The sequence below is a fragment of the Cupressus sempervirens genome, chromosome 8 (assembly GCF_028749045.1).
Source record: "Cupressus sempervirens isolate cs-2001-9-10 chromosome 8, ASM2874904v1, whole genome shotgun sequence".
Lineage (NCBI taxonomy): Eukaryota > Viridiplantae > Streptophyta > Pinopsida > Cupressales > Cupressaceae > Cupressus > Cupressus sempervirens.
The window spans coordinates 646059676-646082329 of record NC_143125.1 but is presented as its reverse complement, the minus strand read 5'-3'; the positions used below and the strand labels follow the sequence as shown (position 1 = coordinate 646082329).

Below are 22654 nucleotides of genomic sequence, written 5' to 3'. Positions count from 1 at the left end.
TACTTTACTGTTTAATATCATGTGATACAATGTGAAAATGTGCCTGAGTGCAACCACAACAGACAATTAAATCAATATTTTACTCATAGCCTAAGGATACCAGAAATGAAGCAAATATTTTCTCATTCCCCCTAATAACCTAAGGATACCAGAAGAGGCGTAAATTTAATAATGTGATGCCTACATAGATAGCTTTGATACATTAAGGGGGTTTAAATTTGAATTTAAAATGAAAGAGAGGCTAAAATTTAATAAAACTACGAATTCAATGCAAATAAGAGTGATTATTAAATGTTTGGTGATAATGATTAAATTTTTCTAGAACTGCAAGGATAGAATCACTCAAAGAGGCCATCTCTATATAAATAAAGTCATTCATTCATCTCAAAATAGTTTTTTCTAACTAATTACAGGTAGATCTAAGAAATCCAAACCATCAAGACAAGGATTTTGGAAGTTTTTCAATCATATTGTGGAAGATTTAAACAATGGAGATGATGCAATTTGACACATGTCTTTCTCCTCCAAGTTTTTGGGTTGAAGATGAACAGATTACTAGCATTCATCATCAACTTAAGGTCTAACTGCAACTATCTACCAAAAAGTTAGGCTTTAATTACTAGCATTCATCAAAATATTAAAGACCCTATTTGCATTTACCAGCGTTAGAACTCTGATTCCATGCACCTACAGGAATTCACTAGTGTAAAAGTTCCGCTTTCAAGAAAATTAGGGTCTAATTGCAAGAAGAGGACTCAAATTTCAAGCATTTTCCAGTAATAAACTCTAGTCTCAAGCTTTTACAATCAAATTGGGTTGCTTACTAGCAAATTAGAGCTTAATTTCCATCATCACCAATAAGTGCCAAGGTTTGAATCAAAAAAAACCAATCAAGCTCTTGAAGCTTCACCTCCAACAACTTTATTGTTGCTGTTAACACTAGTTTGCAATTACTTCCAGATTTATATAATTCCATATCACAATTTATTTTCCAAATCTTAGTCCTCTTTTCCATTTCCACTAAGAGTGAATTAAAACCAAATTGATAAAGGTGACATGAGGCCTAGTATTAGAAAATGACTACATTCCTAAGTGTTTAAGACATTTAGACCTCTAATTCACTAATTTTAAAAATCTGATGTAAATGTCTAGGATCTGGTTTTAGGTACTTCAATAGCTATTAACTTTAAAATTTAGTCCAAGTTTGATGAAAATGAGTTGAAATCTGATTAGAGGTTGTTGTGGCAAGATTATTCATGGAGAAAGGAGGTGAGAACCCAAAATCCAAATCCAAATCCATAGCCAAAGCTAAGGAGAAGAAAGATCCACCTACAAGAGAGAAAGAAAGAAATGAGCAAGCAACTATAGGAAAGGGAGTTATAAATGATGAAAGTGCTGAGGCACAAAGGTTGATACAGTTGAAAGATGATACATAAGAAATGACACATCAATACAACTTCACCTGTACATGCGAGAAAATTGGAGACACCAATCTTGGGCCATTTGACATGAAATTTTATAAGGGATAGAATGTATGGAGTCAACCAATCCAAGGTGATCAAGGTGATCATTATGAGTGGCATTGCACAACCAGCGGTCTTCCCTCCTATACATCAGTGGATAGAGTTAGTTTTAGAGATGGGAAAAAACTACACTCTAACAAAAAAAAAAGTCCTCACACCGAAGGGAAATGTTGCAGCTCCACTCACAGTGGATGCCATAAGAGAAGCCTCCAACATCCCAAGACATAAGGCAAATGCTAGTAAGACAAAGATGGAGGCAAGAGGTGGATTCTCCCCTCTAGTAGGACAAAGAACATCAAGATGAAAAGATTGAGATTATTGATTCGGAGGCACAATTAGAGGATGGTAAAATTCAGCCACATGAGGTGGAAGAAAATCAAGAAATCAACAAGTTCAAGAACAAAACCAAGAAGAAGAGAATAGAGAGTATGAACTAGGAGAGATCACAGCACTAGCATGGTTGAATTGAATGATGAAGAGACAAGTTAGAGTTGAGAAAATGTTGATAGTGTGGAAGAGATAGTGAGGAGAAATGATGATGAAAAGGATGATGTGCCAATCAAGAGATTATAGTTAAACACTTTTGGCAACTCCGAGCCATCTTAAAATCATACATAGTGGGAATTATTTGAAATTGAAGTAAAAGAAGGTGCGTCACTATCTTCTTATCTCTAGGAGGATTTCACTTAACTTGCTTAAGTAGATGAGTGTATCTAGATATAAAAAAACCATGTAGTCTAGAGGAACCTAATTTTTCAACAGAGATTGTATTTTGAATGCTGTGGACTTACTAGCAGGAAGAGTTACATTTTTCAATATAAGAACTTACATGATGTCTTCTCATGGAATACAATGATTACATGATATGTATGAAATGGATTATTTGAAGGGATCTATAAACATTCAATAAAATGAAACTGAAATGTGTAGACACAGATTTTGCAACTCATGCTAACATTCCTTGTTCTTGTACTAAAATAAGATCTTTGGAATAGTGCATGGGCATACATCAAAGTTTCAAAGCAAGTTTCCTTTTGTGCCAAAATAAGATCTTTTAGCAAGTTTCTATTTTTTGCATTATGGATGATAGGCACAAAACATAAAGAAAGGGCCAAGTTAATCAATTTACTTAGTTAAAATGATGGAATGGTGGCTATGGTTAATCACTATCGTAATGGATAACAGTTAGAAAACCTGTGAAACACAAAAAACTTTGTACAGACAAAAGAAGATTCAGTGGTATCCAACACACCATTCAATAATAGCTTACAGCTACTTAGCAATCCCAACTACTCTTTGAAATAGATAGGCCTCAATAAGGAGCCACTCTTATTGAGAAATCAAAGGGTTTAATTCAATTGTTTGAAGGGTAGAAGTATCTTTCATTCAATTAGTAGAGAACCTAGGGGATTTGGTATGAAAGGCTCTCTTAGTTTTGGAGATTGGGATGCAATTTGGGATAAGGTAAAAGTTTAGTACAAGATATAGGAAATGACTATTTCATATTTAAAAAATATATTTAAAAAATATATTTAAAAAATATATTTAAAAAATTCAAAATTTCCATTTTAAAATATAACTAAATGAAAAAATCTTGAACAACCTAAAAGAATATGAATTTTTTTAATGTAATACTAAACAGTATATGAGATGCATAGTAATAATCCACTAGATATATAATTCTGTTGATAGTTATAACATGTATTAGCATTTGTGCATTAACTGAAGTTACATAACAAGTAGTCAAAAGCATGCGCTAAGAAATGCCAAAAAAGAAAAAGAAAAATGTTTGTACCTACCTCATGAATTTATCCTATAACAAGCTCCAATATTTTAGAATATCATAAGAGAACAATAAGATTTGCAAGTGATAAAAGATGAGAAAAAATTGAATACAAACAAAACAACATACTCCACAAGGTATATTCCCATCATACCAAGTAAAAATACTTATCAACCATTTCATCAAAACTTCACTAAGACATTATATAAGGTATTTTTAGCTAATTTTAGTATGTATAAATATTCATGGCATAGCAGTCTTTTGCAGATTAGGGTAGGGGCACAAAATTTTGCATTAAAATGGCCAGCCAGCCTCAAGGCATGATACTACCTATTGTTCAAAAATTTCAGAGGGATTTACTCAAGAAGCAAGCCTTGTGTTTAGGTAGAAATTGCAAAAATAGGACATAGCAGTCAAAATGGGATGTAAATAGACCTTCAACCAAGACAAAATTAATTTACATAATGTAGGCCCCATACAAAAAAAATGGGTATATAATAATCATCTAATAAATTTGTATTGGACCTTATTATTACAAATGATTCAATGACTATAAAATAAAATGATATGCAAAATTACATTTTTCTTTAAAAAATCTAGTGAAAAAAATAATTCAATAAACTTGCCTGTATGTTGTTGAATGCCAAATGCGTACAGTACCATCTTCAGAACCAGTGATAATGATAGGAAGTTCAGGATGAAAGCAAACTGTTGATACATTATGGGTATGTTTGTCAAGAGTTTGGATTCAACTTTTTGTCAGCTAATCCCACACCTGATACAAGTACAACAAATAAAATGAGCTAAATGTATTCATAAGGGCTGAATGTATTCATTCAGACTCCTTATCACCCTATGAGCTTAATCATGGCTGAAATTCCTTAGATCAACCATCTCTACAAGCAGATGATGGTGACCCTGAGTGATGATGCCTCTGATCTTGTCCATGTACACACCTTGCCCCACCTACAAAATGTTGCCACAAACATGTTAAAATGCTATGTCATGCATTAATGGCTTCTACCATAGTACATTTGACTAGTAAATCTTTTAAAAGGCTGATGAGATGAAATGAGAGGAGAGAAAAGAAGAAATTTACATCTTGGTCTAGAAAGTCCATGAAAGTGCGCTTGTGTGCCAAACTGGCTTCCTCATTGATATCCATCACCGGCAATGTAGCTTCCTACAGTGGAAAAATGAGGTGCTACAAACTATCAATCCAAACCCCACTTGAAAACACCAAAATAGTACTGAATTGAAACAATATGTACAAGATTAGTATTGTAGTTGTTCTACTACTTAAAAATTTTGACTGCAATATATACAAGATTAATATTGTAGTTGTTCTACTATTTTTGTATTTTGACTCCCTTATGTCTTCTGTAGCTTGTTCTGCTCATTGTAAAACAACAAATATATTTGTAGCTCTCTTGACAATCTATTGTCTTCTCATCTTATTCTCTTTGCATTTTTTCAATTAGAAACAATAGAGAAAATGTAATAACTAATAATTACATAAGCTTGTTGTATGCCCAAATTAAATGTAGCTTTTGAAGTCATTGATTAAAAATTATTTATGTAGCCTTTAGCAGGGATTATAATTGCATTCCATTTGCTCAAGTAATGAACATCTATATCTTTCAATGCCCAAAAGACAAAGCTCAGTACAAGTCTTGCATGAAATTTGTTAGAATAAGTAGAGCTAGCCATCATACTTTTGAGAACAAAATTTCGAGGCCTGATAGGCTACTCCTGCTGATGTTGAAGAATTTGGTGAGCAGGACTATTACATAATTTCCAAAAATTAAAATGACCTCTATCAATTTAGCCCTGAAAGACCTAGCTTTCTGGCCATTACAATAGTTGATGGCTAGTACAATAGTTCTTGGGGTCTTCTCAAACTATATTTGTTGTGAGAAGATGATTCAATTGTGCTATTTTTGAGTCCATTGCAAAGGTATAGTGGAATTGGTATTTGCATTTTTGTAAATATATTTAATATCTTCCATTACTATTTCTACTGTGGTTAGAAATACAATGAGTGCTAGGAATTATTAGCATTTTACATTTGTACACTGGGTATTATTGTCACTATGGTTTGGCATTAGCTGTCTTGACATAGCATGAGTGAATTTCTAGTTATAACCATGTCTATCCCTATTTGGACAATTCTCCCATTAAGAACAGATGCCGATCTATTCCAATGCTCCCCCTTTAGCACAGGCATCCAATATACCGTTAAAGGTTGTGGAATTTGTCTTTGAATGTGTCTAGAGGCTTTTTGTTAAATCTATTATATTCCAAAATCATTGTAAGCCCTGAGACATAATTTTTTTCAGCTTTCAAATCAAAAAGATCACATGCCTTATTCCAAAACTCTTGTTTTGGCACAGATAAGGAGGATGTTGGCAAGGGTTCTAAAATCTGTATACCTGCCAGCTCCATCTTTCTACTCAAATGCCCATTTCATTTCATATGATCATCTGAAAATTGTGTCACTCTAAGCTCTCAACTATTTCCTCTTGATTGATCATCTCATAACTGCTAAATGAGAGCTTAGGGATAAGCTATAGGCATCCATCAAAGCATAAAGGATTTTTTTAGATGATGTAGATGAAGTAGTAGCATTTACCTTGGGAGATATGCTTGGAAAATGGAAGCATAGATAAGTCATGTGAACTATTTGACAGGTTGCCTAAACATAATGTGGTCATCAAAAGCCATGGTTGCTGGATATGCACAAAATAAATATATTGAGAGAATATATTTGTTTAAGTTGCAACTACCCTAGTAGACATGCATGCAAAATGTGGAATCATAGGTAAGGCGTTTGAACTATTTTATTGACTACCTCAATGAAATGTCATCTAATGGCAAGCCAATATTGCAGGATATGCATATTGATTTGTTGAATATATCTACACACACACACACACACACACACACACACACACACACACACACACACACACACACACACACACATGCATGCACATATGCATGTGTATATTTATATAAGAGAAAATGAGTTAAATATATGTGTTTTGCCAACATCTCTTGTCTGTGCCAAAATGGAACCTTTGATATGGGTTATAGACATCTATCAAAGCATAAATGGTAGAGAACTATTGTTGGATGTTGTTTCCATTAGCTTGATAGACATGCATGCAAAATGTGGAATCATAGTCTACCTCTACATAGTATAGCATGGTATAATTAGTACTATTACTACTACTACCACTACTACTGACTGACCTAGCCTCTTGCTGCTCCTACTGGCAACTAAAGTATTGTATGTAAGCCACTTCTACTACATAGTGCATACAAGACCCTTCCTTTTCCTTTTCCCTTTCTTCCTTCTCCACTGAAAAAGATCACTGTAGAAACATAGATCACAAGGGCACGTCAAAAGACAAAATATATATCCACTCTTGAATCATAAATGAATGAATGAAGGGAAAAACTAGGTGGCAACATAAGTTATAACACAATCAATCAAAATTTAATGACTTCTAATTCCAATTCCTATCCCCCAACTTAACAAAAGCTTCCATTGTGTAGCCGCTTGGTTTCTCTTTATCATGGATTTGTGTGTATGCAAAAAGGACAGATAGAAGAGCTTACGATTAGAAAAACACATCAAATCCATGTACAACAACAAACTACATTGTTCAGTGCTTGGTCATTCATGACTTTATATTCTTACCTAGCTTGGAAAAATCCCAACTATTTCTCATCAAATCCCACCTAGCTTTATACATCAAAACCTCACAAACTAGGAAAATAAAAACCATAATCAGTGTCAGCAGATATACTATATGAATATATGAATGCCATGGGAATGTTGTACAGTTGGGGCAGGGGGTTGCAATTTTGCTGCAACTTAGTGCTGATTGTAGAATTAATTGGAAACTATACTTAAGATAATTATATTACAAATTGTAGAATTAATTAATTTGGAACCGCAATAAAAATAAAATTGCATTGTATTATATCCTTTGAGTTTCCTCATTTAAACGTACACATAATATTCCTACAACCTGCTATTAGTTTGGTTGCGATACAACAAAATTCTACATGATATCATCCAAATACCTTCAATGTGTGAAATAGCAAGCACTATAATAGTCTTCTTACTGATGCCTGAAATTTATCAATAGCAACGTTCAATTAGCACAATTGTGACAAGACGTAGATCATAACAAATTTTAAATGCAATAGGAATGAAACAAGGGTTTGCACATAGCCTATCAAATTGATGATAGCTAGTAGTTTTTGAGATTGGAATAACTTGCAAGATGTGGATTGTTTGTAATGTTTTTAGAGTGGTAAATTATGAGAAAATCAGGAAAACTATGATTTCTTGGCAATCTCTGACAATTTTTTCATTAAAAAATTACAGTTTTTGGACTTAAATAATTTTTGCACCAATTGTTTTTTTTTTTCCCTTAACCTAACCTTGACCAATTTTCTTCCCCAAACTTAACACTAACCCAATGTTTTCCCATTATTTGGAAAAAGAAAAACATTTGTCTTGCCAAGTTATTCACAAGAAAGATATTTGCTACTCAGATAGCTATAATGCAAATATTGTTAAGACTTGGAGAAATATCAGTGTTGAATTCATCCTATGTTTAAGGCTTGGAGGAAAGCTAACTTAATTCAATATGATCTAATCCTATAATTAAAAGAAATTTGAAACATGATTTTCATTAGATTAAAAAAGAAGTAGTCAACACTCCTACACATAATGTCATCTCTTTGTTCAACAAAAGTTTCCATCTAAAGAAAGACTCTAGAAAAAATGCATGATATGAAGGAACTGTCTATGAACATACCTAAAAATATACTTCAATATCAACACCTATAAATTTGCATTTACACTCAATTGCTTATTGCTGATGTTTGTAGACTCTGCAGTATTGCTTGTACTCAAATGGCTGCTATTAAACCCATCCACCAAAAAATTGACTCTAAATTAATCCTATTCCTAATCATAATATTCTGAAAGTAAACCTCATAATAAATACCAACCTAGACTTGGAAATTGCCAAACCCTTAACAAATGCTTACCTAGAATCTAGGCTGGATTTTAAATCCACACTACTACATTGTCACAAAAAGATAAATAAATGTTTAATTTCATGCCAAAATTTGAGGAACAAGCATAAATTTCTGAGCATGACATAATCAAGCAAATTTTCTAAGCACTTTTATGGCCATTTACTTCCCCTTCATGATCTTCATCCTCTTCCTCGCTCCCATCATCATCTTCATCAGCATCTTCATCATCTTCAGATATACATTCATCATCATCGCCTACTTCCCTAGTGAACCAAGAAACTGCATGAGGGATGACTTTATCCTTAATTGTTGATTTGCAAAAAACACATAAAATCAATGAAACTTGGTACCCAGAAGGTACATAAACCCAAAAAATTTGTAATGGATCAAGAACAAACCCAATCTCATAGTCTTGCTCCATCATATCTTGTAATTCCTCAGCCTATAAACCACCCCATAAACTTATTAGAACACAAATACAGGATGCCAAAAAGTGTATTCTTTGAGAATTAAAGACTGCAGCAATAAAAGAAAGTTTTCTCATCATTACTCACAACATCATCATCAACATCATCATCTTCACGAACCTTGGGTGGATCAAAGAAATTGAAGAAACTTGGGCATTGCTCAATTTGTCATTGGTTTTACATTCTTCACTCCCTTCTTAGGCTTCATCTTCATGACCTTTCAAGTTAGGTTATTACCGAGTAACCAATCAATTTCAGTTCTATGTGTGACATAACATCACTACATGAATGAAGAAATTCACATAATCTAATTAGAAAAAGGAGATATTTGCATTAGACTTACCCTACTAAATGATCCAAGATAGGTTCATTTTCATCTTCCATGTAATAGATCTTTGTTAACTGCATTTCAAAAAGGAAATATGATAGCTTAGGAAGGTAATGAATATATTAAGAAATTGAAAGATAAAATAGACATTGAAAGTGTTCCAAAGGCAGTAAAATGTGAGTACTTACCACAGAATTCTTAAAATATGAATTCTCATTGAAAAAGAACCCCAACTTGAAACCTTTCTCACCCTTGTCATTGTCAAGGCGAGAACATTGTATATCCTCCAAAAACTTCAAGGCACCTTCATCATGTTCTGTAACCTATTTATTATTAAAAAAAAGTCAGTAAATTCACTGCATTTTGAAGATAGGTAATATTGCTTGGTATAGCCAAAATGATTATTGGATACAAGGAAAAGGAGCAACATCCTACTTGCATTTCCAAAACATCATTGTTCTTCATGGCAGTCAGCCAAAATTTAGGAATGCCCTTTTTTTCCATAATGACAAAGATATCACAATAAGCACTTACCACCAAATATCACAGATCAAATGAACCTTGAATTCGAAATTGTTATTACATACCAACATCATCTTTCTTTGAATCTTCCTCCTCTTTTTTATCATCTTCAACATCTACTACTCCATTCACAATGTCATATTGCTGCAACGAAATATTTTATTACAGGAATATAGATTATGGAGTGTCGAGCAAAATAAAAAAGTTTTTACCCTAAGAGCTAAACATCTTTTACAAAATTTTGTACTAAGAATTGTAAACTGAAGTAGTTATTTTGTCTCTTTAATTTCTTACCAACATATAATTATCCAAGAGAAAGATTTGAATAAAATATAGTTTATTACAGATCAAGTTGCTCCTAAAGGATTGTAAAAGTTCCATCTATGCTTTAAGGATGTCATGTCATAGAACCAAAAAGCATTTTGTATTATGATATTATCCTATTTGCATTTGATTAGGCATCACCTATTCTTCCATTTTCTTGTTCTTATTCTAAGATATTTAATGGTCAACGCTGAAAACTCACCTACAGTGTAAATGAAGAAGACTCGCATCTCACAATATTTGTTGGAATGCACAGCATATTTATTGGGGATGAAATCTAGGTTATAAGAAGGAAAGACATTATGAAACAAAATAGATAAGGTTACGTGGGAATCGTAGGATAAAAATAAATTCTAGAGAATGCTAAGGAAACTGCACAAGTGAAACAAGATATTGTTATTTAGGAAAATCTTTGTTATGAATCATGCAAACATAAGATACAATAATAATGAAAAAATAGCATCTCAAAAAATCAAAGATATAGCAGATTAGATCATATAGGAATCCTAGAGTAGAAAGACAATCAAGAATATGACAAGGAAATGCTGCAAAGGGGATGCTAGATATTATGTTCCAAGAAAGTCAATCTATAACGAATCATGTGTTCTCTGACCCCAAAACTATAACTAATAAGAATAAAGTAGAAGTATACAGTAGCATCTGGTACAATCTATATAATGAGTACAAAGTACTTGACTTAAAATATCAACCTTTGTGGTAGCTTACTATCAACGAATCATCTAAATAAATATATACAAATTTGCAGGTTCCAATCCATTAGAATAAACCTATTTAAGTTTTAAATGGTTTAATGTACATAGCAAGAAGACAACAGCATCAAGTAAAATCTCATAATATGAAAAGTACTTGACTCTCATTGTATATATCAACTACATGTGTGCAAACTCCTATGAGTAAGCAACTTTCAATCTATTGGACCAAGTTTTCTGATAAAGATAAAAATATACAATAGTGCCTAAAAATTCAATAATTGCTTAGAAAAACAAGAAATCAAGAGATTATATGAAGTTTTCAATTTTGAACACCCAGAAAAAACACTAAACACAGATACCTTCTAAAAAGGTTCATAAACCTTTTGATACTTGGCCTCCAATGCATCTTTTTCTTCAAAAAAATCAGTCTCTATCTCCTTATGTTTACCCTTTATTGGTAGCACAAAAATCATAAATCCCTTTGCATGAATATATTTACATAGAAAATCACAATCTAAACATATCAATACCTCTAGATCTTGCAATTCCTCCACTTGCTTCTTTACTTTGTGAGGAGGTGATTCAATGTAGCCTAATGAGGTACTGACAAGATTCTATAGCTTTTCTTGAAACGTATCATGGAAGAGTTATTAAATCTAGTGATAACAAGAAATTTCTATTATAAACTAGATTCTATCCAGCAAAGGCATTTCTAATTTAGCATGGGCCTGAGAAATTTTACTTCCACACAGAGATGGATGAACAGAGAATTCGCTCATGTTCTCACAATACAAAGACAACCATCCTTGAGATTTATGTTTAGAAAATATTTACAACAAATTCTTGATATGATTACAGTAGAAATTTCCCTTGAAAAAATTATTAATGCTATTGAGACACTTTGGTATAGAGATGTGTGATGCTCATATGAATTTATATGTTACCACAAAAACCTATTGATATTTAATTATAATACTTGTTAGAGTAGTTGTCATCATATATTCTTACTATTTAATGATTATTAATTCATATTAATGTAATATCTAAACCAGAATTATCTCATATATGCATCAAAATTAATAATATTTTATAGAAGTTATCTTTGTAAATGAATTGCATACTCCAACTTAAGTTAAAATTGTTATTTTCAAGAAAAAATCTAGAAGATCCCAAGAAGGAACATTAAAATAAGAATAATCAAGAATCAACTATATGGGGTCTTCATACCGAAAAAATGGCATACTGATCTTATCTCCATCCCCATTTCCTAGTGACCAAGGGTTAAATCCATTATGCTTCAGGTTATACAATTATTTTATATTAAATATTCAGTTTAATCGCAAGTAAAGTGATGAGTTTAGGGGCAATATCAATTGGGTAGGGGGCACAACATTAGGTACATGAGTTATCCTTGCCTGTATTCTCTGACTCCAAGCTAGATGCACACTGTTGTTACTGATACACCCTAACACAACATTTCCCAAGGATTATTTAAATTATTTTGCACATTACCTTATTATATACTAAGCTGATCGAGGAGTCAAGGCAAAAGAGTATACCAATGCATTTGCTTAATTTCATTAGATTTCTAAAGTTCATGCTTATATTGAATAATGGTTCTAAATTAAACTATGTTTGCAACATACAGTAGTAATTTTTCAGATTATACTCTTTGATCCATCACCAAGAGGAAGAGAAAAAAAAAAAAGATTGTATAAAAAAATTGCAGACACTGTTCAATCTAGAAGCATTATTCAATGTATTTTCTAGTAAATAAGGATACAAAAAAACTAAGTAGGAGAGTGAACCTTGTGACAACTTTTCTTATCATCTACTTACTATAAAGTGAGTTACTTTACTTAAGAGTGGAATCAAGAAAACCAAGTACAATTAGCATAAGGTTTTGTTCTATGGGATGTCCCATGATGATCAAATGTTTTCCCTATTCAGGTGGTCAGAAATAACATTTTGCAAAATCAAATGCAAGTAGCATATCTTCCTTACTGCTTCAATAGGACGAATTGTGAAAAATGCAATAATTAGTATTATAATAGAATTTTTTGGTACAATGGAAGAAGCATGACTTGATTAGCATTGCAGTTGAAATTCCAATTTGTGGGCAGTAGTTCATAATCCAAAAGAATTCATACGAGTTGTGAAAAGCACAATAACTTGAATTATAATAGAAATTTTTGGTAGTATGGCAGAAGCATACCTTGATTAGCAGTGCAGTTATAGTCCTAATTTATCGACAGAAGTAGGAAATTCAAAGGAATGAGTGTAGACTAGCAATGCAATTACAATTCCAATCTAGGGACAATAGTCTGTGAATCCAAAAGAACTCAGGTGAATTGTGAAAAATATAATATCTACTATTATAATGGAATTTTTGGGTAGAATGGCAGAAGCATATATTTAATACTAGTGCAATTATAATCCCAATTCATGGATAATAGTTTTTGAAGCAAGATGATTTCCACCTATTGGTGCTCTCAAAAAGAACAAGGTTAGTATCATCATCGTTTCATATTGGATGGACTAGCTTGATCATACAAGCTTAACAAATCCAAACACATGAATTGCTAAGAAACTCATATTCTATTTGTTTACGAGCTTTTGAGACATTGCATTTTTATAGATAGTTCACAAAGCACCACATTTAGAATGAACTTGAATGATCTGGGCAACAAACTTGGCATTAGATAGCATCAACATTGCAAAAAGTTGATTCGAATTAACCTACCCTGGTCCATTTATTGCTTCTATAGTTTGCAAAACTAAAAGCTTGGGCCTAATTAACTTGTCCAAACTCATTGAAAATAGGAGTGAATGCTTTGCCACAAAGTATATAGAGAGTTTCATGTGATTGAGCATAAAGTCCAATTTTTTCTTAATGCTTTACTCCAGCATTGTGAGAATCAAAGGGAAAACCCTAACTACCTGCGAGAGGTTGCAAATTTGAAGATTGTCTATTCTAGCCTGTAACACTTTAATAGGAGTTATGGCCACCATGATCACAACATATTTGTACATTTTTCCTTCCTTGTGAACACCAATATTTTGAATGAGATCAAGTTTCTCTGGGTCAGAGAACTGTGCCTCAAAATAGGAGGATGTATCGACAAAAACATGGTGAGCTCTGTTCCATGAAAACCTAAACACTCCCAAAGTTTTCTGCAAGCATTTTCCATGAAGAAAGTAGTAGTTCCTAATTGCTCTGATCAACAAATCGTCTGTCAAAAATACAGTCTTGAGAAGCTCAATGTTGGAGAGGAGGACTTCTAGCTTTGTTGTTCAGATCTGAGGCAACCCAAATACAATTTCGCTTATATTTTCCTTCCAAATGCCAAAATCTCTTAGCAGTTGAATCTTCGGCTCCAACACTCTTTCTACACTTGTGACCAAAAGCACAGGTTGAGATTTGATTATGTTTATAATTTGCTTGTCGTTGCATGAGTATGGACTAACCGTTGGTCAAAATTTCAACCAACACGAGCATGAATTTTTTTTTATAAAAAGTTTTCTTCCATATTTCGACCAATCTAAAACATTTTAATAGATGGTCAAAAAATTTGGTCTAAAAATGGGGTCAAATGTACTAGTGGAAAGAACATTATTGATTTTGATGCCAAACTTGAAACCAAGGAAAAGGTAAAAATTAGTTAAATAATGAACTCTAGAAGCATGAATTTTTTTTTAGAATTAGTTTTAGGCTTCAACAGACTTCAATGTTTGTTCCCCAACTGATTTTGATGCTCCATGATGAAAACTATTCATTTCACTGAGAATGCCTTGAAAAACACAAATTTTCTTGTAGAGTGACCCAATTAATACCTATTCAAAAACTAACCCTAAATTTGAAAAATTTATCTACTCTCTGTTCCAATGGTATGCTGTACTACATATTTTGGATAAAAATTTCCCTCCTGGTAGTCATTTGAAAATCTAGCTCCCAAGCCATTAATAGAGCTTAGAAAGGAAAAATTTAAAAGTTTATATAGTATAGACTATATAAAAACTTAAAAATTTATTCAAATATTTCCATATGCATTTGAAAACATATTTGAATTTTCATTTTTATATTCATACTTATCTCTGCCCATGCCACTTGTCAACTCTTCATTGGCCATCACCATTTGAAATATTAATTAAATAATTAATATAATTAATTCTTTTAATTCCTCCATCTCCATCTTTTGTAGCACCGGATGTCATATACTTTCCATCTTATGCTCTTACATTGGCACATTAATATACACTTAACACATTAATCCTTGAAATTATTTAAATTATCTCATCATGCATCTATGGTCGTAACACCGAGAAGCTCTCATTTTCAATCTCCGAACCTATGGTGAGTCCTTCTCTCCTCTCCCAATGTAAGAATGTAACCTTCATATTTTTACCTCTTGCTCCTATGCTTCTTGTGCCACTGTAATGCTTTAAAAACTACCATCCACTCTTACACTGAAGACTTTCGTGTAGCATCAGGAAGCCTTTGAAATTTGCCTCCTAACCATATTCTTGGCTCCCAGAATTCACCACATGTCCTCCATCTTATTCATTGCTGATCAAAACTTGTTGACTCTATAGCTATTCGAATCAGACCTACCATGCAAGGCTAGCTTTTAAAAGCCTCTTGTCATTAGGATAGTATACTTCTTGTATGCTAGAGTATTTAATGATTGAAAGAGCTACCCATACTATGAATGTGGGACAAAGTGTTTGAATCTTCCTTGCCTTGCAAATGCCACGTCTTCATCTAGCTTTCACACACTTTTTAAACATGGGCTTTCTATTATCCTCTACTATTGTGATCTTGTACTTTGCCCCAGTAATTCTTCCTGCAATTGGTTGTTTCTTTTCTTTCCTATTTACTTCCAATGTGCCTCATCTTGCCCTTGACATGGAGCTATTTCTTTCCTACTTTGATTTTACTTCAAACATGAGTTGATCCTTTTCAAACACTAGCCATGGGATGCCTCTAACACTACCTTACTCTCCTATTGTTGAAATATTCTTTGGCATCAAGCTCTATTCCTGGCATGAGTTGCCTATCTCAAACACTCCCCTACTTCTTGAAAGCATGTTTTTTGTTCTAAAATGCTCCATACAACTCCCTTTGTTAGTGGGGGCCCTTCCTCTTTTGTGGTCTACGGGTTCTGCCTTTTCTAGCCACTTTGCTTTTTTTTATGATTGCTACACAAGTCATAAAAATGATCAAAATAAATAGGCCAACACCAATTCTTTGCAAAGACATGATTCAATGTTCAACTCTCATGATCTTCCTGAGTATGGGAACCAAGATTTGGTCATAGAAAGGAGTAATAAGAATGGCACTTAGGGTAGGAAAAAAGTGGTAATGAAGGTCATGGGATGTTGAAATTGAAGGAGAGCTCTCGCCTCAATGTCTTTCCTTGGGCAAGAAAATAAGTTGACAGTTGTGTGAATAAGATTGTTAATGCAATCGTGGGTGCCCACATTGGCAACACTCTAAGTAATGACTTCAATTCTTCAACTTTTGTAACACTACACAAACTCCATCAACCCTTTTTTTTAGTTGTATGTAATCATAGTCAGTGAGTGTGGCTACTTTGTCAAGAAATCATAGCATAGATGGTAGATAAGGTGAAAATGGTTTTGAAATGTCCCAAGTATGCATTATTATTGAAGGCTCCAAGAAATGTAAAGACAAAAGAAGTAGCTATCAAATTGGTTACAAAATTAGCAGAATGGGCTATGCTCTCATTCATCTCATATACCAAGTAGGAGATCATGTTGATTATAATCGAATAGAATGCCATCCTCTCCACCACCTTGTTCACTTACAAAATGCAATTCCTAGCCAGCTAGCAAAGGAAGTATGTTGTAGCCTTTTTAGTTTAGCTCTGCACATCTAGTGTATTGGAAACTTGGTAGTAGTGTGCCTTCACTTCACATTATGATGGAACTATTACCATGTTTCCTCCTCATAGGTCTTGCACCTATCTTAAAGCTATATGAAAGAATATTTGATTTACACAACTTTCTATAAAACTTTCCACATGATAATTTTAAATGAGTAGGTTGCAATATCCCATTAACTTCTTTTAGTTTGATTTCCCTTTGATGAAAAAACCTCAACACCAGGATGACTCAGTTCAAGTAAGTTAAAATCACCAAACCATTAATCTCATCTTTTAAAAAAACAATGTAGGAATGTGAAAATATCCACTATATTTATAATATATAGTGATCTAATTTAATAAGGATGATGATAGTTGAAAATATCCTTTTCAAAACTTACTACAATTGATTATTCATGCAATCCCACATATTCACTTTCAAATGAGATGGTAATATATGTGCTAAAACAAATGCCTTCATTACTTAGTTATAATATATTTACCCTCATGCCTCAATCATATTATCACCACCTATATTTCCCTTGCATTATGATACTTTAATAAACCAAATTCATTCCAATCAAAAACCTCATCATGCCTTACACATCTGATGGCATTAGTTGGGCCCCAAATTTGGTCTGGCTAATTTTTTTTTTCATTTCCAAACAACTAAAATGCAAAACTGATGTATTGAACCCATCATACTGATTAGAACCATGTTTGACAACTGATTAATCAATTGAAACTCATTTTACCATTGATCTATAAACTATGAATTCTGTGTCAGGATGCATGTTGCCTAGCTTTAAAAACTGACCCAAACAGATAACTGAGCTCTGAAATTAACAACACTAAATCTCAGTCCTGCACACTTTTACCCTACCAAATATTATCTCATGATGACATTAGGGTCAAAATATATTGACCTCCAAAGTTGCTCACATAAATTCCCCTACAAGAAAACATTTCAGAAAACCAAAAATTGCGTTCATATTTAGCTTTGAAAACTAGGCAAATTGACACTTAGGGATTTGGAAACTAGGGTGTTGGTTCACTATCATGAGGAAAGTATAAATACATGATTTGGGCTGATGAAAAATAATAGGGGACAAATGGGGAGTGGTCAAAGTGGGCTAATCAGAAATTGCAAACTGGAAACATTGATAGAAAAGCATTTTTCCCAAATGGAAATGACCTAGGAAAGTGTGCATATGAATTCGTCAAGACTTGAAAATTGGCACAATTAAAGTATTTTTAGAGTAAAAAATAGTGGTACAATCCATTAAATCTCACCTATCACAAATTTTTGGTTATGACATCACGAACAGGGGTACTGATCAATCTACACTTCTTTACACTAGTGAAACATTAGAAATTGCATTTGGAATCACATTTGAAAACTAATCAAATGGATTTGTCATAAGCTCAAAATTGAAAAATAGCATTTTTCTAACCTCTAAAATGTAATACAACAAGAATTTTCTCATTTGGGTCAATTGGTCAAAATTTATAACACGTCAAATAGGGCCTTCTAGAATTTTGTACAATTTGCAAATGTAGGAAAGTAGTAAACTACCAACTTTGAGAGATTGAAAACCTAGTTAAATGGACTCGAAATGACTCAAAATCTGAAACATAGGTTCTTAGTTATGGAAAATCCAAAAGTAGTGGGCCATAAAACATTTTTGGGTTAAAGATATTCAAAGGCAAACTAGGCTTCTTGTCACTATTTGACACTAAATTAAAAATGCAAAATTGGAAACTGCTCTAAACAAGACTTCATGAAATGGCTCAGAATGATAATTTATCTTCATGAAACACATAGACGCACTAAATGCAAGGTGTTAGAAACATTAAACAACTCAAAAATGTTAAAAGAAAAACTAGGTACACATGTATTTAAAAGCATTTAAAGGTCTTGATTTTCTCAATTGTACTCAAAATTGGGGCTTCGATTTTAAGTCCCAGCACCGAGAAAATCATAAATGATTTGACCACAACTCTAGATCAGAATCTGATCAAATTCTAGAAGGTTGATGCCTACATCCATCAATTCAAGGGAAGTAGCTCCAGCACAGGAGCTCATTGAGTGAAAAATCTATGCATCCCATTTTGTGCTTTTTGTGATGAGAGAAACAAACAAGGATGTATTTAATGTCTTCAGTAAGTCAAACAAGAGTATTTTGTTGTTGAGAACAAGCTTGAAACTCTATTTTGGCTTGAGCATCAAATTCTTGAAGCTGGTGGAATGAATCCAATGGAAGATTAAGCATGTGTAATCTAGTTTATAAATTATCATGCTGGAATCTAGCAGTTGTCTATATATCTATGATTAATGTAGTTGAAGTCTAAGATTGTCCAAGTTCTAGTCATAGGCATATGTTTTCTTAAATCTGGTAAGAAGAAAACTCTAATTTCGAAGCTCACAAAACAAAGTCTCAGGGAGCCATGACATAGGAAGTTTCCCATGCATAGCAGGACCATCCACATTTGCAAGGGATCCAAGGAGCCATTGTGGAAGGGCAGAGGCATCATTGAAGTAAGCCGCAGGGAGTACATGGGGAGTCCAAGCTAAATTGGAGAAGACCCACCTAGTCATAATGGGAAAGATCTCCACATATTAGGGGCGAAAAGCATGCTAAGATAGGGGACACATGCTAAATATAGAGTAGAACCACACATAAAATCTAGAGAGATGATAGGTGCAGCCATGTCCAAAGAGAATATATATATTTGTAGGAAGCTCCATGATGTTGAAGAGAAGCCACCATTCTACAAGAACAAAGCTGCAGGCATAAAGGGAGGTGCTAAATATATATCCCACATCAATGATGTGGTAAGTTATTTTTTTATTCTTATATGGAAGCACACAAAATATAACATGTCTAAAGACAACCTCTTGGAAGCAAGTAAAGCCCATGTAAGGTGGGCCTGTGGCCAGCTAGGTGGATGACCATTATTTTAACCAAGAGATGCGCCCGCAAGAATGAGACATGTGGAAACCAAGAATATGAGCAAAAGGAAAATTTTTAATGCTTATAATGGTACGCATGTAAGAGCATAAGGAAAAACTTGGATGCTCATAGTGCTATGATAGGTTCATATGATCGGGAAGAAAAAATTAAAGCTTTATGTTGCTACAGGAGGCAAATGGTGAGGTATTTAAATGATATAAATGATTGATATTTCAATGGTATAAAAGATTAATATATTAAATATATTAATGTGCTTAGAGTGAGGAGGTACCCATCAAAATTATTGACCAATGGAGAATCGACATGTGGATTGGAGGATAAGTGAAATAAGGAGAAAATGAAAAAAATATAAAATCAAAATTCATAAAGATTTCAACGTATGAATTTTCAAATGCAAAGATTTGAATGATTTTAAAGTTTTATATTGTCCAACTATATAGTTTTTTTTTTTTTTTTTCAATTTTTAATGCTCTAATCATAGCCCGAGAGCAAAAATTTCAAATCGACCATGGGAGGGAAATTTTTATCCAAAATATACAATGCAGCATACCGTTGGAACCGGGAGAAGAGAAATTTTCTAGATATGGGGTCAATTTTTAAGTAGGTCTTTACTGGTTCACTTTATAAGCAATTTTGTGTTTTTTAGGGCATTCTCAATAGAATAGGTAGTTTTCATCATGGGGCATCAAAATAAGTTTGGAGGCCAACATTGGAGTTTTTTGAAGCCTAAAGTGATTCTAAAAAGTTTTCTTGCCCTCTAGAGTTCATTTTAATTGATTTTTAATGTTTTTTTGAGTTGAAATCAACTATCATAATTAGTTATGATTTCAATCAAATATCTGAGATATTTTATGCTTTTGGGAGGCCAAAATGATGGGGATTTGATATGCAATTATAGAGAGAGGGTAGAGAGAGGGTTTTCAGCTTCTTGGGAAAGAATTTTGAGGGGACACTTGTTATCTTTTGATCAAATTTGGGAATTTTTTCCTCCTTTATCATTCTCTTTATTTCTCATTGGTGTGGTTGGCAGTTTTCTCTGTGATACCACCAAGGCTCCAGTTTTCACTATGAAACCAAGGTTGTTGATGGTTTTACTTCCTATCTAATTGAGCAGAGCTCTAGCAGTGAAGGCCAGACATCCACTCTTATGCAGATTTTCATTTCATTTCCTATATTATTTATGAGATAATGGTAATTGATGCTAGATCATGTGAAGTATCTTGAGTTACATTTAGTTTTACCAGTTTAATGTATTTGGTCTTTCCAAGGATAAATACAAAAGGGGATTTATAATGAATTATCTAGGTTTTTTTATTCTATCTCCTGATTTCTTCATATGGTATTGACTTTGTAATTGAATGAATAAGGTTCATTTGATTTAAAGTAGCTTGGATGAGTTGTATGTCAGATCTGTTGAATGGAATTTGGGGATTTCAGTTGATAAAATTAATTTTAAAGAAAGCAAGTTAGGTCATCCTACTAACAATTACACTATGTCCCAATGGATAAGGCAATGATCACTAAATCAGATGCAAGCTAGGGTGAAAGTTATTTGCACAAATCTTTTTAATCAAATAAATTCATTTTTTCATCTTTTTGTAGTGGGCTAAAAATAATTAACCCACACTTAGCTTATGAGTTCATAGGTTATGTTTGTACCTATTTCATTCCTATGTCATTACATGAGTATTAGAAGATAAAAGGGGTTTCATCTATTGTTATTAGGTTCAAATTTATGTTTTAATTGCATTGGTACCATATATGAGAACCTCAAAGTTAACCCACCTAGGTCTTGCAAAGCTTGAAGTGAAGAAGGAGTTATGCCTTATATTTGGCCCAAGACTGTAGTCGAGTGTATCCATCATAGGAATTTTCTTGCCTTAGATGCACTGGTGTAGTTTCTTGGTTATTTTCAAAACTGTTAAATTAGGAGCCAACACCCCTTTCATTACATCATTTGCCAGTGTGGATTTTCTCAAAAATCTTGCAATAGATGGGTCAATGTGTATGAAAAAATTCCTAGAACATACTTGAAGGAAGCTCCATCATAGGAATTTTCTATCCTTAGATGCACTTGTGTAGTTTCTTGGTTATTTTCAAAACTGTTAAATCAGGAGCCAACACCCCTTTCACTACATCATTGGCTAGTGTGGATTTTCTCAACAATCTTGCAGCAGATGGGTCAATGTGTATGAAAAAATTCCTAGAACATACTTGAAGGAAGCTTCCAAGCATCCATTAAAATTGTGACACATTGTTATCCATTATGGGAATTATTAATATTGGATAAGTGAGACACTACAAAATGCTTAATTGCACTAAACATGTGCTATGGTCCTCCAAACCATTTCATGAGTACAGAAAGAATTATATATTGGTGACTAGAAAAATAACCTATCCCATGACATTTTTAAGAAGTGTGTATTACTTACATCATTCATATTTTTAACATAAATATATAGGCAAGCTAATGTACCTTTCCTTTGCATGATTTATGTTTTTGAACAATACTTGGAATGGATCACCATTTTCAACTATAAGATTGTCCCTCTTTCTTTCTCAATTTGAGAATGTGGCAAGGTGAACCAACTTGGGTCTAATATGGACTCGACTAAAAATATTATAATCTCTAATTCAAGTTTATTGAAAAGAAGATGTTCTAGCCTAAACCAAACAAGCAAAAATACTCTAAAAAATTTGTAGTAAAACTACTTGTCTATTAAAAATGAGACTAAAAATAATGCATCCTTCCAATGAACTTGAATTATAAAAAACTAGTCTTAGTCTTAAATTTAGATTTCTATAATAGAAACATAAGAAATTCCAGAGTCTATTTTTTAACTAGGGTTGGTTCATCAAAGGAAATAGCTTTTAAATTCAATAGTGGAAAAACCTTCCTTAATCTCCTTCATTCTTGTAGAATAGAATCCATAAAGGTAACTATAAAAAAACTTACATCTCATTTTAATCTCCAAAGTTCATTTTTTTGAATTTGGAATTTGTCCAAGTCCACAAATATGTACGAGATATTGAATTCTAGTATTTGAGGGTAAATGGGGATACCAAATCC

General features: G+C 33.1%; 2 pseudogenes; one reads left to right on the top strand and one right to left on the bottom strand.

Moving 5' to 3' along the window:
- LOC149544086 (histidine-containing phosphotransfer protein 1 pseudogene) overlaps nucleotides 1-18878 on the top strand; it is a 50658-nt pseudogene extending 31780 nt beyond the window's left edge.
- Nucleotides 8510-11503, bottom strand: LOC149544087 (nucleosome assembly protein 1;2-like; annotated as a pseudogene).
- Nucleotides 18879-22654: the final 3776 nt, after the last annotated feature.